Source organism: Eptesicus fuscus, chromosome 9 (genome assembly GCF_027574615.1).
Source record: "Eptesicus fuscus isolate TK198812 chromosome 9, DD_ASM_mEF_20220401, whole genome shotgun sequence".
Taxonomy (NCBI): Eukaryota; Metazoa; Chordata; class Mammalia; order Chiroptera; family Vespertilionidae; genus Eptesicus; species Eptesicus fuscus.
The window spans coordinates 78,146,850-78,152,791 of record NC_072481.1 but is presented as its reverse complement, the minus strand read 5'-3'; the positions used below and the strand labels follow the sequence as shown (position 1 = coordinate 78,152,791).

Here is a 5,942-nt window from a genome sequence, read left to right as displayed (position 1 = left end):
AATTCATCACCAGTAGACATGCCTGTAAGAGATTTATAGTTCTTCAGAGAGAAGAAAAAATCATTTAGGTTGAATCTCAAATCTACATAAAGAAAGAAAGTATGTTGGAGATGAATAAATGAAGGTAAAACAAGATAGTATTTTTTATTCTTAATTTATCTAACAGATAACTGTTTGTTCAAAGTAATAACTGTAACAACATATTGGATGATTATAGCATATGAATAAATGAAATCCTATATAATAAAAGCCTAATATGCTAAGTGTCCGGTTGACCGGTCAGCTGTTCAACCAATTAAAGTGTAATATGCTAATGATATCCTAAAGCCGCTCAACCGCTCACTATGACATGCATTGACCACCAGGGGCAATTGACACTCCGACCAGTAGGTTAGCTTGCTGCTGGGGTCTGGCCAATCGGGACTGAATGAGACAGGCTGGACACGCCCTGGAGCCCTCCCGCAGTTCCTTCCTGACTGGCCAACCTCCTGTGTCCCACCCCAGCCCCAATCATGCACCAATGAAGTCCCTTGGCCTGGCCTGCACTCTCTCGCAATTCAGGATCCTCCAGGGATGTCGCACAGCTGGTTTCGGCCCAATCCTGCAGGCCAGGCCAATGGACCCCATTGGTGCACAAATTCGTGCACCAGGCCTCTAGTCAATGATATAGGAATCAGGAACACTCTATAAAAAGCTACCTGCACTATCCCTGAAGCTGAATAACATTATTTGAAAGTGGACTTAGGCTAGTTGCAAATATGTGTTGCAAACTAGGTCCTCCACTAAAAATACTTTCTTTTTAATTTTTTTTTTTTATTGATTTTTTACAGAGAGGAAGAGAGAGGGATAGAGAGTTAGAAACATCAATGATAGAGAAACATCGATCAGCTGCCTCTTGCACACCCCCTACTGGGGATGTGCCCGCAACCAAGGTACATGCCCTTGACCGGAATCGAACCTGGGACCCTTGAGTCCGCAGGCCAACGCTCTATCCACTGAGCCAAACCGGTTTCAGCTAAAAATACTTTTTTTTGAAAAGGAAATATAATTGATATTCTAAGAGGGGAGAGAAAATGAAGTTACTTGATATGCTCAATTAAAATCAGAGAAAGCAAAAAATAAAGATAAGATTAAAAAAGAAACAAAGAACAAGTGCAATAAACAAAAAATAGTTACAAACATGGTAGATAGTAATCCATCATTTTATATATGAACTAGTGGCCTGGTGCATGAAATTCATGCACAGCAGGGGGTTTCCTCAGCCCAGCCTTCACCCTCTCCAATTGGACATCCCTCTTGCAATCTGGGACCGCTGGCTCCTAACCGCTCACCTGCCTGCCTGCCTGATCGTCCCTAACTGCCTCTGCCTGCCTGCCTGCCTGATCGCCCCTAACTGCCGTCCCCTGCCAGCCTGATCTCATCCCCAATGGCCCTCCCCTGCTGGCCTGATCTCGCCCCCAACTGCCCTCCTCTGCTGGCTGATTTGGTTCTGACTGGTCGGTTTCTATGCCAGCCAGCATCAAAAGCTCCGCCTCCTAGGCAGCCATTGGCTCCTCACAGTTGACCCAGATTTGGTTCTTTTTTTTGGGGGGTGGGGAGAGGGTGGGCTGTTTATTAAGTGGTTATTACAGGGGTCAGACCACATAAGTGGTGTCAGCCCTGGGAATGTGACCTGTCAATGTTGATCACAAAGACCCCAAGGTTGCCGAAACCGGTTTGGCTCAATGGATAGAGCGTCGGTCTGTGGACTGAAAGGTCCCAGGTTCGATTCCGGTCAAGGGCATGTACATTGGCTGTGAGCACATCCCCAGTAGGGGGTGTGCAGGAGGCAGCTGGTCGATGATTCTCTCTCATCGATGTTTCTAGCTCTCTATCCCTCTCCCTTCCTCTCTGTAAAAAATCAATAAAATATATATATATAAAAAAAAAAAAAAAAAAAAAAAAAAAAAAAAGACCCCAAGGCTGGTCCTGGTGAGCCCCAAGGTCAGAAATGAAACTGAAAGGCCTTGGTCATATGCTGCTTCCAGGCGTCCAGGCTGGGCAGCAGGAAGGAGATTCTCATGACGTGCCAGGTCTCCCCATCGGACACCACCGAGGTCTGGTAGGACAGCAGCTGCACGCCTGCCTCTGCCAGGAGCCCAATCATGGTAGGCAGCATGGCAGGGTTGGAGGGCTGAGCCTGGAACAGGAGCAGGGGCAGACCCCTGCGGAGAGGCACTTCTGGTCTGAAGGCAGCTCCGTTGAGTGCCTGCAGCACAGGTGTGGTGCCCTGGATAAAGCCCACAGCCTGGTAGGGGGCACCTGCCAGGGCCACACTCAGGAGGCCTTCCCCGCATCCTTGCTCTCCTGGCACAGTGGGGTTATGGGGGTGGTTACATTGAGGCCAGCCTCCTTCACCAGTAGCTTGGCATTCACCAAGTTCACATCCACATGATTAGAAGCGTCTTTAAGGAGGCCGACAATGACTGCGGGGCTCAGGCAGTTCCTGGCATTCTTCAGGGATAAGCCCTGCATTACCACCTGGATGGTTCCTTTGGGGGACCCTGCCCAGGGTCACATCAGAGTTCCCAGAGCTTCTGCCAGACTGATCCAAGGTTTGGTGTGCAGAGAGAAGGCACTGGTAAGGGCCTGCGCGTTCACGACCCCTGCGAGGGCTCTCCCCTTCACCATGTCCACGAACTGGACAGTAATCTCCTCCCCACAGCAGCTCTGGGCCTCCTGGGTGCTGGCACCCAGGTGGGGCAGCTGATGACATTCTCGTGGTCCACCAAGGCTGGTCCCAAGGCAGCTTCTCCGTGAACACGTCCAGCGCTGCGCCCGTGCACTGCCCCAATTGCAGGGCCTGGAGCAGGGCGCCCTCATCCACGATCCCTCCATAGGCGCAATTCACCACACGCATGCCCTTCTTGCACAGGGCGAAGGTGCTGTCGTTCAGCAGGCCTGTTGAGGAGGGCAGGAGAGGGGTGTGCACAGTGATGAAGTCACAGAGGGGCCAGATCTCCAGGGGCAGCTGCTGAATGCTGAAGGAGGCCAAGACCTCTGGTGAGATGATGGGGTCGTACCCTACAGTCTTCATCCCGAAGGACTGCATCTGGATGGCCACCTCTCTCCAGATCCTCCCCAGGGCAAGAATTCCCAGGGTCTTTTCATTCAACTCGGTTCCCATGAATTTCTTTCTGTCCCATTTGCCATCCTTCATCAAAGCCGTCACCTGGGGAATCTGCCTGGCCAGACACATGATTATCCCACAGGTGAGCTCCACAGCACTAAGATTGTTCCCATTGGGAGGGTTCATGACCAGGATGCCCTTCCTTATGGCAGCCTCCAGATCCATGTTGTCCACGCCAGTGCCGGCCCTGCCCACCACCTGGAGCTTCTCTGCTAAGTTGATGACATCCACAGTCACCTTGGTGGCCGAGTGGAGGATAAGGCCTTCCCAGTCCTGCAGCTTGGCTATCAGCTCCTCTTTGCTCAGGTTCTGCTTCTCCACTACCTGCAGCCCTCCATCTTGCAGGATTTTCCGGCAGCAAGGGTCCAGGCTGTCACTGATGAGCACTTTCTGTAGATTTGCGAAGGCCATTGCTGGAGCTGGCTTCGGGATCCACCGCTCTCCCTGAACAGAAACACCTCTAAGACCCCAGATTTGGTTCTGATTGGTCAGTTTCTATGCCAGTTAGCGTCAAAAGCTCCGCCTCCTAGGCAGCCATTGGTTCCTCACACTTCACCCAGATTTGGTTCTGATTGGTCAGTTTCTATGCCAGTCATCGTCTCTGGGCCTATCAACGGGGCCTGATCAGAAAGGCGGGGCTGATCAGCAGCCTCTGTGGAGTCCTGGAGAGAAATAGAGGCGGGGCTGCTGGCCAGACTGGGAGAGAAAGAGAGAGACAAGTGCTGGTCAAAAGCTGCCACAGAGGCAATGGATCAGTCCCTGCTTCTCTTTTCAGACCTCTCTCTGCCCTGATTCGCAGCCCCCTCAGCAGTCAGTGCTGGTGCACTGAGCCTGCAGTGGATGCACTCAGTGCTAGGTTGCCACAGCAACCCAACACTGACTTCTGGTTTGGTCCAGCTTCGGTCTAATTGTGTTACACCCTGGCTCTTTATTATAGAAATGGTCCAAGAAACACTAATTGGAAAACAGAGACAGTCAGATGGTTTAAATAATAATGTGGTAGGCAGTTAGACAGACATGAGTAGAGCAGGGATGATGGGCCAGGTACAGAAGGTCACCAGGGTGGAAAACCCCAGGTACCTAGCAATGGACAATTGTAGAATGGGACCTCACCTCCCCTAGGTTTGGACCTCCTGACCTATCCTCCCTAGAGATAACATCTCAGTTGTATTTAAGCCCCAGGCCCAGTAAAGCAACAAAACCAGGTCAGCGACCTCATGGCTGCCCTTAGGACTTTCTGCATTGAATAATGACCCCCTGCCCTGACACCGACCAATCAATCAGTGGAGACCTAGACCCTGAAAAGACACACCTGGAAAGCTGCTGAATATTCTGTTAAGATCTTCCCCTGGGACCTCCCCTAAAAGCTCCACCCTGAAAACCCTTAGGACTGAGGACTCAGTGTACTCTCCCTCCCTGGAGCATGCCCGCACCTTTCCCTTTTCCTTTTCCCTTTCTCTTACTCTTCCCCCTTTCCCCTCCCATTACCTTCCTTATTCTCAAAGGAAGGGCCCTAAGGAAGGTGCCTCCATAACTCATTTCCTCAGCCCATCTGTTCTACAGATTACTTCTTCTAACTCTGAAATTTACCAAATAAATGTTCTTTTACATTTTGGGTCTTGATTCTGAATTCTTTCCTAGCCAGAACACAAGTACTGAGGTTGCTGAACCCAGGTTTAGTCAGACCCCTGGTGCCATTCCCACCACCTACAACAATCAGTAAGACCCAACTGTAAGTTGTCTATAAGAAACCCACTTTAAGTATAAAGACATATAGGTAAAAAGTAAAGGGATGGAGAAAGCTATAAAATGCCAACATTCACCAATAGAAAGCTGGAATAGAATAATAATTCCAGACTTCAGAATAAGGAAAAGTATGGATAAAGAGAGGCATTACATAATAATAAGGGAGTCATTTCTTTAAGAACACATAATCCGTAATATGTATGTACCTGACAACAGAATCAAAATACATGAGGTAAAAACTGACAGAACCGAAAAGAGAAATAGATGAAATCCACTGTGGTAGTTGGAGGTTTCAACACCCCTCCATCAGTAAAAAATAGGCCCCGCTAGCAGAAAACCAGTTAGGATGTTGCTGAACTGAACAGCCCCATTAATCAACTGGACTTAAATGACATTTGCAAAATATAGATTAGCCTTACTATAGACAAAATTGGAAATATGAAAATATATACTTAGGAAACCAATAACGTCTGACAAATCAATATACAAAAGAGTTCTTTAGTTAACAAGTATATCTATTTTTACTCTACCTAATAATTTTTACAGATTTCCTTTAAACATTTAAATTATGAATTCATTTAGAAGTTTCTAGTTTACCTCCTCAGAAATAGAATTGTGAAATAAGTCATCATAACCCCTATAAATGTTTGGAAAAGTGAACTCCGGAAGCACCAGTGGCTGTCACTGGTGATGTAAACCAGCATACAACCCTCTAAGGAGCTCTTGCCAAGGGACTTATCTTGTAATTTGTCCGGGTTTTCCTTCCTAAATCTGAAGGAGAGAGAGACAGACACAAGTGCTGCTTCTTCAAACCCAAAGCCCCACTTTTTAGTGGCAGTTAGGAAAGAGAGTGCATAGGACACGCCTTCTCCAGGGTTTCTGGGCTTGCCAGGCTGCTCTTGTCTGCTTCTCATTAACCTCTGACATTCACTCATTCTTTTAATTACATGTACTGAGCACCTGCTGTGGGCCAGGCACTGCCCAGGATGACCACAGACACAGTCGTTAGGATCAATTGGTGGGTTAT

At 48.4% G+C, this 5,942-nt stretch overlaps 1 pseudogene; it reads right to left on the bottom strand.

The window, feature by feature from the left end:
• Positions 1–1,984: 1,984 nt before the first annotated feature.
• Positions 1,985–3,580, bottom strand: LOC129150272 (D-3-phosphoglycerate dehydrogenase-like; annotated as a pseudogene).
• Positions 3,581–5,942: the final 2,362 nt, after the last annotated feature.